At 40.3% G+C, this 12,237-nt stretch overlaps 1 protein-coding gene across 2 annotated transcripts in view; it reads left to right on the top strand.

The window, feature by feature from the left end:
• Pole4 (DNA polymerase epsilon 4, accessory subunit) overlaps nucleotides 1-12,237 on the top strand; it is a 37,434-nt gene that overhangs the window by 15,642 nt on the left and 9,555 nt on the right. The window lies entirely within an intron of this gene.

Below are 12,237 nucleotides of genomic sequence, written 5' to 3'. Positions count from 1 at the left end.
AATTAAAGAAAACTATAGCTATATAGTCTTCAACTCCATCAAAGATCCCAGAAGACTGAAGACTTCAAACTGCCTGGACAGTCACATCCAACTCTGGCCAACAGGCCTAGTATATCTGACAGACTTTTCTAAGAAGCAGAGAATTTTGAAGAATTGTTCTATGTTGTTTTGTCAATGCTCAGCTGTTGCCTTTCTTGTGTCCTGCTGGTCCAGTTTGGACAGTAACCATCAGCAATTGAGGCAAGGGCAATTTCTTTGCCCGCATGACTAGCTGATGCCAAAAAGAAAACAAACTCCATGCAGAGTTTCTTTGATGCCCATCATCCTCTCTGAAGAAGATTGGTGCTGCCAGGAGCAGACAAGTCTCACTGTCATGAAAAGCCTTAGGTTATTAAACATATTAAGTGTTATATTCTGTTGGTCTTTGAAGTGTTTGAAGACCATCTATCTAAATATCTCTGTATATGACCTTGAAAATATACCTAACATGACTACAAGTTTGAGTATTATATATCACTATTAATTTGTATTTCTTAGTTATAGATTACATTTTTAAATGAGCTTTTACCCCAAATGAGAGTAGAAAGATAAATACAGTATAGCAAAAGTAACCTTAAATTTGTATCATTAAACTAAAATTCATACCAATGTAAAATATTTTGAGATTAATAGTTGCTTTTTGGATTAAAGTAGATTCAATAAGTTGCCCTTTCCCCATCATTTCTATATTATATACCTCTTTCTTATTTTAGAAAGAGATCTCTAAATTTAACTCCTTTGTTTAGCCCCTTTTTATTATGACCAGTACAATTTGCAACCAGTCCTCTAAACAAAGACAAACATTCATCATCCATTTTTTGGAAATGTGGACATAGTTCCACATTTAGTTCCACATAGTAGTTCTCTAAACTACTTCCTCTTGATTGGGGACATTGGTAATCTTTGAGGGACCCTGAGAAAATTTAGAATTATGGTCAAGTCCTGACTAGAGTATTCTATGAGACTGGATCATCTCAGTCAGCAGCCTTGAAGCTGTTCTGAATGAAGAACTCCTAGGAAATTGCAAGAGAGGCGTTTCGGAATTCTGGTTCACCTAGACCATTTGTTTTCATTGGTGTCTGGTTCTATCATTCTGAAACTACATAAATTTTAAAAGGCAACATGCATATCTACATTAATACAAGTATGGACTGTGCATTGTACACAAGTTAGGCAAAGATAATTTCTGTTATATGTTTGAGCAGGTAAAATATATATCACATGCCTTGCAGTTCTTTTAGGTTTATTTTTTTATGTATGCAGTCAGGATTTCAAGGGGGTCTTCCTTTATCAATTTTTAACTTTGAATGAATCCACAGTCTTTTATTTTCTGTGGAAATAAAAGTAGAACCTCTCCCCTTTGACTTAAAATTTGAAGACAAGATATTTTAAAAATATATGGGTTGGTTGAATCTAGCAGTTTCTATAATCCAAGGCCTCTTAGCAGCCAAAATAATTAAAGTCAACACATTAATATACATAATCCAGACTCTATGTATTTTCCATCTTTACATGGCTTATTTCCTTTATGTTGTTTCCCTTTTAAGGTCTTTATTATTTTTAAACTATATCTTTAAATATAAGACTACATATACCCTTTTTCTTCTCTCTCCCAAGCCTACGCACATTTTCAAACACACTGTGACCATTTTAAGTCTCTTTTTGTCTGAATCTGTCCTTACTGCATATTTGTAACCTTTTCTATCTGCAAGAGCAAAAACAACAAACAAACAAACAAACAAACTGCTGTTAACTTAGATCATGGCGTGTTGGTGGCTGGCTCCTTCCCCTCTGTTCCCCGAGAGTCTAGTTTCATGGGGAAGTACCTTTTCTGCCAGTTCTGGGAGCCATGCTGACCACCCCAACCCTAGGAAGTTTCTGCTGTTCACTGCTCATAATCCCATCTAAGTGATAGCAGGGCCTCTGAAAAGAGCCGCAAGGTTTTTGCCACTAACACTGAGTCAGGAAGCCGAGCCTCTGCTCGCCATCAGCATACAGAGTCCACCCAGGAAAATGCTGCTGCTACCAAGAAGCCGTGCTTGACGCTATTCTTTTGTGTGTTTAAAATCCTCTTTTAAGCTTTTGTCAGGTTTTATGCGGAAATTTTGACCCCATATTGGAACACCATATGTATTCAGACATTTCTTTTACATCTGCCTGTTCCCATATACTCAGTGGCTACTTCCCAAATAATTGACTTGGAGGCTTAATATTACTTATAAATGCGTGGTCAATAGCTCAGGCTTATTACTAACTAGCTCTTACATTTTAAGTTAACCTGTATTCCTTATTTACACTCTGCCATGTGGCGGTACCTTTATTAGCATGGCACGTTCATCTCCTACTCCCTCTGCATCTGGCTGGTGACTCCTGATTCCAACCTTCTCCTTCCCATCATCCTTAGTTTGGCTGTCCCACCTACACTTCTTGCCCGGCTACTGGTCAATCGGCGTTTTATTAAACGAATTCGAGTGACAAATCTTTACAGTGCACAGGAGGGTTATTCCGCAGCAGTATATAGCCTGCTTTGGGGGTGAGTGCAGTGGACATGCCTCTATTGAGAGCCAGCAGTCAATGGCTGGGGACAGATGGATGGATGGTCCTCCTTCACCGATCCCCAGGAACACATTACCCACTGCTCTAAAAGATAAGAAGAGGATTTGGCAGTTGCAGGAGACTGAATGTAGTCTGGAGAACATGCTGGTGACTGACTGATTATTCCATAGGTCAAGTCAAACGCCTTTTTGCTTGATGTCCTGTGTGGCTGCTATGAGACTCAAATAGAGATTGCCTAGTGAGACTGTCCAGGTGTTGGAGGGGATCTAGTCCTCCTTTCTATGCTACTATACCTGGTATACCTCCCCATCAGTCTTTCTATGCTAATATACCCCCACAGCGCCCTCTTGTTCCAGCCACTCTTTCCTTGAGGGCGCTCTGGTCTAGCCAGAAGGCACCCCTGCCTAGTATATGTTCTGTCTTACCCCCTTCCCCACCTGCCATCTTGCTTATGCTCAAGCCTAAGTCTGACACACAAAGACACTCTGTCCCCCCTTAGAGGAGGGTGACTGTATCATGGGCCCCCATGCCCATATGTCTCCTTATCATAGGGCTTCCCTCATTGATATATGACCTGCGTCTCTCTTCACACAGCTGCTTTCATGAGGGTAGCAATGGCTCTGTCTACTTTGTGATTCTAGCATTGGGGTTCCCCTGAAGGTCTGATGTGAAACAAGTGGAGGGTTAAGTTTAGAAACTGTTCTTTCACTGATTGACCTCAGTCCATTAAATACACACACACACACACACACACACACACACACACACACACACACACACATAGAGAGAGAGAGAGAGAGAGAGAGAGAGAGAGAGAGAGAGAGAGAGAGAGAGAGAGAAATCATTTAAGTGAGTAGTATGTGAGTCTAGGATCAATGTAGGAACTTTGCTTTAGTTTATTTAAGTTTTTCCAGGCTGACCTTGAAAGTGATATGTAGCTGAGGATGGACTTCAGCATCTAATTCTGCTCTCACTTCTGGAATGCTAGAGTTACATGTGTGCACCACCACACCTGCTTTTAGGCCGTGCTGGGGATTGAATCCAGGCCTTCATGTGTGCTAGGTAAACACTCTCAGATGAGCTTAAAGCCCCAGCCTACTGTTCGAACTTTAAGCACCTCAGCAAATAGATAAAATAATGTGAGTTGTCAGTTAGATGTGGTAGCACATGCATTTAATCCCAGCACTTGGGAGGCAGAAGCAGGTAGATCTCTGCGAGTTTGAGGCCAGCTATTACATGTGGTATGAGAGTACTGCTTTCTATAGCATTATAAAATTTCCTGGAGCTAGGGAGATGGCTCAGTGGGCAAAATGTAAGCAAGGACCCGAGTATGGATCCCCAGTACCCACATATAAATCCAGGAACAGCAGCACATGTTTGTAACTCCAGCAAGGGGATGCAGAGACAAGTCTTTCCCTGGAACCTGGTGGCCAGCCATTCTAGCTGAATGGATGAGCTCCAGGTTAAGTTTAAGACCTTGCCTTGAAGAAGAAGATGAAAAGTGATTGAGGAAATTGAGGAAGCCACTTGAGGTCAGCTCCTAGCCTCTGTGCAACCCCCCCATGCATATTTACAAAGAGTTTTCCACCTGAGGTCAGCTCCTAGCTTCTCTGCACACCCCTCTCCACCATGCATATTTACACAAAGAGTTTTCCATGTTTCATTGTTTTTTGACATGGGCTTTATAAAAAGTTTGCCATATCCCTCTGCTCTGTTGTCATTTTTTATTGAGACAGCATTAAATTTATAGTTTAATTTAAGGAGAATCGACAATTTAAAATTATTGAGTTTCTCAAGAATGGGGTCTGCTCCTCCATTTATCCAATTATTCTTTTATGTTCCTCAGTAGAATTTTAATGTTTGCTTCTTGTGGATGTTGCCTGTGCCTTGGATTTTATTCCTTTAGTTGTGCTTGTGAACAAAATCATTCCATATAATATGCTTTGTAACTTTGTGGCATTTTAATTCACTATTTTGTTAGGGGAGACTTTTGAACTTGATGAGCTTAAATCTCGCTCAGATCTTAAACTGTGTTAGCTAGATTTAGCTTGGTTACAAAAGTAATACATGACATTATTAAAATAATTAAGAATATGTAAAAGTAATAAAATGGTTAGTAAATTTTCTTCAGGACCTTCACTTTCACCTTAGAGTTCATTTCTATACATTGTTTCTTTCTTTAAAAAATAGAGGAGTAAACATTTAGTAAATCAAAACTGTTTGTTTTTGCTTTTCATTTATTTTTCCAAACTGTTTTTGAAACATGAAATAGGATATAGTTGCTTGAACTACAGATAACTACTAATATTTTTTTTAGGTCAAAACTCATAGATGAGGGTTGGGAACATAGCTCAGTAGGAAAGTGTTTGTCTAGTAGGGCGCCCTAAGTTCAGTTCTCACAGCTGGCGAGGAAAAGAAAACAACTTTACGGAGGAATGCAGGCAATTTTACACAGCTTATCCAACTATTTCCATTCCATCTTCTTACCCAACTGATGCTTCAGACAATTTTCCATGGGAAGCATAACAGTATCTTTATGGTTTATTCTCCTAGAATCTTTCTCTGGCACTTTTTAAAAATTTTTTTTTTCTGTTTTTGTTTTCAATACAACCCAACCTCAGTTTCCCCCCTCCCCTCCTCCCATACCCCCTTCCTCATTCATTCCTCCTCTGTTTCCCCTCAGGAAAGAGCAGGCCTCCTAGGGATATCAGCGGATCACAGCATAACAAGATACAATCGGACTAGGCATAAACTCTCATATCAAGGCTGGACAAGCCAACACAGTAGGAGGAAAAAGGGTCCTAAGAGCAGGCAAAGGAATCAGAGACAGGCCCCCCACTTCCCATTAGGAGTCCCCAAAACAAAAAAAGCAAGCTAGCAACCATCACATATATGTGGAGGACCTAGCACAGACCCATTCAGGCTCTGATTGCTGCTTAGTTGATTCTGCGGGCCTTGTTCCGGTATTCTCAACCGCTCCAGCTCCTACAATTCTTCATCCCTCTCTTCTGCAGGGTTTCCCATGCTCCTAGGGGAGGGCCAATGGAGATCTCTTTCTCTCCCTAATGTTTGGCTGTGGGTCTTTGTATCTGCTTACATCAGCTGCTGGGGTAATCCTCTCTGAAGAGGATTGGGCTAGGTACCAATCTATCAGAATTTCCTTAGGAATCATTTTATTGATCTTGTGCCCCTATATCCTAGGTCTCTGGGCTACCCAGCCTCATGCTCCTGCTCATTCAGGTAGGATCCAGCATGAGCTCCCTCTCGTGTCATGAGCCTCCAGCTAACCAGTCATTGTTTGGCCACCCCAACAAGTTCTGCACCTCCATTGCCCCACTCATCTTTCAAATGGAATAGATTGCAGTTTAAAGGTTTTGTGGCTGGGTTTGTGTTCCTGCCCTAGCACTGGAAGCCTTGCTTGGCTACCGAAGATGGCTGGTTCAGGCTTTGTATCTTCTATTACTAGGAGTCTATCACTAGGTCACCCTTGTAGATTCCTGGGAGTTTCTACTACACTAGGTTTCTACATCACCCCTCAAATGCCGTCCAATTCTAGTCATCCCTCTCTGGGCTCTCCTCCTCCATCCCTGCTCCTGCATTGATCCTCCCTGTTCCCATCCCCATCTGCTCCCAGTCCACCTGAAAAATCTATTCTATTTCCCCTTCCTAAGGAGATCCATGTGCTCCTCCCCTGCCCTGCTTGTTATTTAGTCTTTCTCAGAGTGTGGTTTGTAGCATGAATATAATTTCTTAACAGCTAGTATCGGCTTATAAGTAAGTGCATACCATGTTTGTCTTTCTGGGTCCCGGTTGCTTTGCTCAGGATGATTTTTTTTCTAGTTCTATGGATTTATCCTGGCACTACATCTAACACCACAATAACTTGTATTACTCTATTGACATGTCTGTCTTCTTACATATCTCACATTGGCCATCGTTTCCTCTTGATAAGAAGTTCAAACACAAAAATCAAATAAGATACTTCTATAAAATTAGACTGAGAAACCTTCTGAAGACCATGAACAGTAGCAGAGAGAAGCGGAATGTCCACTCAGGTTTCAGATTTGAAATAAGAGTGAAACCTGCTGCAAGCAACAGAGTTTAGCCTTTGACTTTCTTGTCTCACGTTCCTAACAAGAGCAGGAGGGAAGCACAGCCCTCCCCAGTTTCTCCTGCCAGACACTGCTAGCAGTCACCTTGGTTTGCTCAGTACCATTATGCCAAGAATGTCCTAAGTTTGCACTTTTTTAAAAAATGGAAATTAGATTTTCCCACACAATATATTCCAATTAGTTTCTCCTTCCCCAACTCCTCTCAGTTTCTTCCCTCCAATCCAGATCCACACCACTTCTGTCTCTCATTAGGTCAACTTCATATATGTATATGTTTTAGAAAGCTTCTATTGTATTAGGTTCTCACATGACCTGTCAAATGGCTCCCAGTTTTAGCTGTCTCCTTTTGTATTTTCTCTCCCACCCCATCTAACCCCCATTTGATCTTTGCACCGCAGTCCCCCACTCCACCCATAAATATTTTATTTCCTCTTCTTAGGGAGATCCATCCCTCATCCCTAATCCCTTACTCAATACCAAAACCTCCTTGGTTATATGAATTATAACTTGCTTATCAATGTTTTAACAGATAACATCCACATATAAGCCGATACATATCATTTTTGTCTTTAAGGTTCTGGGTTACCTCACTCAGGATTATTTTTTTTCTAACTCCATGCATTCACCTACAGATTTCAGTATTTTTTCTTTTGGTTTTTCAAGACAGGGTTTCTCTGTGAAACAGTCCTGGCTATCCCGCTCTGTAGACCAGGCTGGCCTTGAACTCACAGAGATTTGCCAAGCTAAGTAAAAAGCATTTGCATCAACCCAGGTATGGGCTTCCATAGCTAGTAAGGTTCAATGCAGTTCTAGGTCATAAACCTCCAACCTGGCTGCAAGCTTTGGGCCTGCCTTTCACCACCTGACCTGAGAGTGGGCAGAGTCAGCTGATACAGCTCCACTTGAGGAGGACCCAGGTGTGGTAACTTAACAGTTTAAAGGTTGCTCCTGTGGTTGAAAAAGACTAGAGATATGCAGCAAAAGATGGGAAAAAACAATCTCTAAATAGGTTCCAGCTTGTTTTACTATGTGTGTAGGCTTAAGAGAGAAAGAAAAAGGGTATGGACATTCATAGAAAGAAATAAATAGTTTAAAAGTAATAAAATAAAGTCTTTAAAGAGAGAGTAAAATCAATATAAAAGAAAAAGCCATGTGAGGATGGGAAATACACAGGGGGTCTGGATCCTGTATGCTTTGTGTTGGTTTTGAATTTTTTGATTGCTGAAAAGCAAAGGTCAGCTGCTAAGAGACCTGGAATTGAAAGAGGGACAATTAAATCAGTCTAGATATTTTAAGAATGCCTTAACTTTAAAAAAGTAAAAAAAATGTATTTGTTAAATGGAAAAATGCTTTGGAGAAGTGGTTTTGCTTTTGTTTCCACAGAAAACATGAATCTGGGGATTTGTTCCATGTTGAGATGGATCTGGTCGGATCAAGGGAGACCTGAAACTTGGCAGGTGATATCTATCAACAAAAGTTATAACTGTCTTCCCAGGACTTGGTCATTATCTCAGATTTTTTTCTCTGGGATCCTAAAGATGCCTTCACCCACATTCAGTAGGAAGCAGACTGCAGAACACTATACCCATGTTCCCAATAAATGGTGTGGGAGGCTTTTGGTTACTTTGTGGATTATGGATGTTTGTTATAACTTAGGGGAATATACAACTATAGGATAAGACAACTATTAATCTCGGACATTTTGCATTGGCATGAATTTTAGTATATGGTTACAAATTCAAAGTCAATTTTGTTACATTCTATAATGTTTTTCTCTTGTTTAAAGGACCTTTGTATATTGATAGACATTTAAGGTAATTTTTGTTGCCACCCACTGTATATATGTTTCTACTCTTGTTTAAAGGATTTTTGTATATTGATAACAATTTAAGTTTTTTTTGTTTTTTTTGTTGTTGTTTTTTGTTTTTTTTTAATTTTATTTTCCATTTTAAATTTAGATAAGAAATGAGGTTGCTTCACAAGTCAGTTCCAGGTCCCTCTCCCATTCCCTCCCCTCCTCCTGTGCCCTCCCCCCAACCCCCTCCCCCCCGTTATCCCCTCATTTCCCCAGGGAGGGTGAGGCCCTCCATGGCGGTGTGCATAGTTTAAGGTTATTTTTGCTAGACCCATTGTATATATGTTTCTGTTCTTGTTTAAGATATTGAATCTAGGCAGTTCATTTAAAAATGTAAGGTAAAATTCTAGTTTTTAAAAGCTATTATTATTATGAACTATTTAGGATAATTAAGAAATGCAGGCCAGTAGTTAGTCATCTATAACAATCAAATTTGAATATATGCTAGGTATGTTTTCTAGGTCATATAGAAAAATATTTTAGACAGATGGTCTTCAAACCTTTCAAAGACTTACAGAATATGGCATTTAAAATGTTTTGTTAATTTAAAGATTTTTCATAACAATAAGACACTAATTTACTTCAAAAGAGAGATGATGGGCATGGGCATCGAAAAACCTCTTATGGAATGTGTTTTCATTGTGGCAAGGGTAGCTACTGGGCAAAGGAGTTGTTATTACCCTCGACTGTGTACAGTGTGCTGTGCAGACTGGGCATGCAGGACCCACAGGAAAGTGACTACTGAACTTTGCCAAAACATGGTAGGATCGTCCTTCATGGTTCCTGCTTCACATAAGAAACTGCCAGACATTTGGTAGGGAATAGAGGAAAGTGACTGACAAACTGCCAGTAAAGGTGAGACAGTCTTTCAAATTTCCTGCTCCATTGAAAAGTCTGCCAGATACTATGGACCTGTAGGCTGAAGACAGATGCTTCAACATTGCAGAGGAACTTTGGGTGACTTCCAGGCAGTTGGATGTCTCTGTCATTTCTAGAGTTTTTGGAAGTTGTTAGCAACACATTTTTCATGTACTTAAATAATATTATATTCTTCTGGTGCCTTTGATGGAGTTGAAGATTAGATACTTATAGTTGTAGTTTTCCTTAGATATGATAGAAAGTAAGTTAAGTAAAAAAAAATTGGATTTACTGGGTGTTGGTAGCACACGCCTTTAATCCCAGTACCTGAGAGGCAGAGGCAGGCAGATCTCTGTGAGTTTGAGACCAGCCTGGTCTACAGAGGAGTTCCAGGACAGCCTCCAAAACAATACAGAGAAACCCTATCTCGAAAAGCAAAAAAAATGCATTTACTAAGATAAGATAGATTATAGAGTATTTCCTTTTAATTTTCCAGTAAATGAACTGGAATTCATTAAATTTTGAAGGTGATCTTTCCTTGATAATTGTTCTTATTGTGTACAATCTTATTATGCTAAAGTTAAAACCTTTCATTTCTTTTTATTTAGACAAAAGGGAGAAATGTTGGGGAACATTATTTTAAGGTGTGTGACTTTTGCTTATGCTGCACTTGTTTAACTCTGTGAAGATGTCATTCTTTACTTGTCTAAAACACCTGATGATCTAATAAAGAGCTGAACCGGCCAATATCAAGGCAGGAACAAGGGTAAGTGGGGCTGGCAGGCAGAAAGTATAAATAGAAGGAGAAATGAGGAACGAGAGGAACAATGAGAGAACCAGGAGAGGAGGGCTTCAGGGGCCAGTCACCTAGTCACCAGCCACCCAGCTGGACGAAGAGTAAGAAGGAAAGAATCGGGATACAAAAGTAAGAGAGATAAATGCCCAGAAGCAAAAGGTAGACAGGTTAATTTAAGATAGGAAAAGATGGCTAGAAACAAGCCAAGCTAAGGCTGGGTACTCATAATGAAAAATAAGACTCACTGTGTGATTTACTTGGGAGCTGGGTGGCAGGCCCCACCAAAGAACACAAAAAGCCAAAAGGAAAAAAACATCTTACTACAGGACCTTGCCAAGTACTACTTTGTAACAAGTGTAAAGGTTTTGATATGGCTTTCCCATCAAGGGTTCATGTATTGGACCCTTGGCCTTCAGTGTGGTAGTATTGAGGTGATGGGACCTGTAAGAGGAGACATCTACTGAGAAGTGACGGAAAGTACTAGCTTCAGAAGAGATTAAGGTGTTCTCTAGGAACCTCAGCCAGTTCTCATGAGAGTTAGTTGTTGTAAAACCAAAAGTCAAGACTGGTCCTTCCTCTCTCTTTGGTTTCTTTGCCATGCTTTCTCTTCCTCTCATCATGGTGCTACCATTTATCAGAAGATCTTCTCTGGAGTTTAACAGATAGTGTTTCCTGCCGGAATCTCCAGAATATGGACCAAAAGGCCTCTTTTCTTATACATTGCCAAGACTCAGGGATTTTACTACAAAGCACCTAACACCACATCTGTGAAGACATGGGGATACTAGGTGACTGTCCTGGCTAGTTTTTATGTCAACTTGACACAAGCTATAGTCATCTGAGAGGAGGAAACCTTAACTGAGAAAACACTCCATAAGACTGGGCTTTAGGCAAATCTGTAGAGCACTGTCTTAATTAGTGATGGATATGAGAGGGCAGGCCATTGTGAGTAAGGTCACCCCAGGGCTGGTGGTTCTGGGTTCCTTATGAAAGTAGGCTGAACAAGGTAGAGGGAGCAAGCCAGTAAGCAGCACCCCTCCATGGCCTCTGCATCACCTTGGTTCCTGCCCTGCTTGAATTTCTGCCTTGGTTTCTTGACTATCTCTAGACTGGGGGACTACAGCCCATGATTCACTCTAATAAATCATATATAATATTCCAGCTATATATATGTATATATGACATGTAACTTATTAGTGTGCACACACATGTGCATGCACATGCACACACACACACACACTCACACACACACACACACATACACACACACACAGCACACATCCTATCAGTTCTGTTCCTCCAGGGAACCCTGACTAATACAGATTGTGGTATCAAGAGTGGGCTCTTGCCCTGAGGTCACCACTCCCTTTATTCCATTTTGAATCAGGCTTTTCTTTAAACATTTTTATCTCCTTGAGCTCAGGACTTGTCTCCAACATTACATTTCTCAGTGTTCCTTTTCTCCTCAAACCATACATTTTATATTTCTCATTGCCTAGCTTGCTCCTTTTTATTATAGATATGCATGAGAGTAATCACTGACAATCACGTGACACAGTCAACACTAGGCTGTCTTGGAATCTCTGCCAACACCATTAATCCAAAACTGTTCAATTTAGACTCCAGAAACTATTTTGGACAAGGGTGAAAGCAGCCAAATGCTTAAAAAATATTATTTACCAGGATAGTCTCTAGGGAACTTGCTACTATTCTTCACCTCTGAAACCTCTTGAGCTGGCTCCCCATAGCTCTTATCACCCTCAGCATGTCCCTACTATAATGGCCCATCAAGTCCCACTTAAAGCATTCAACTGCTTTTCTAGTCCAAAGCCCCAAAGTCTTCCATATTTCTCCAAACAACAGCATGATCAGGCCTGTCACAGCAATACTCCAGTCCTTGGTACCAACTTCTGTGTTATTTACTTTTCTATAAAGAGACACCATGACCAAGGTAACTAAGATAAAAGAAACATTTAATTAGGTCTTATTTACAGTTTTAGAGGGCTAGTCCATCATCATCA

This window comes from Mesocricetus auratus, unplaced genomic scaffold, assembly GCF_017639785.1.
Source record: "Mesocricetus auratus isolate SY011 unplaced genomic scaffold, BCM_Maur_2.0 Super-Scaffold_100676, whole genome shotgun sequence".
NCBI classification, from domain to species: Eukaryota; Metazoa; Chordata; class Mammalia; order Rodentia; family Cricetidae; genus Mesocricetus; species Mesocricetus auratus.
Note: the sequence above shows the minus strand (reverse complement) of the source record. Positions and strands in the feature narration are given on the sequence as shown.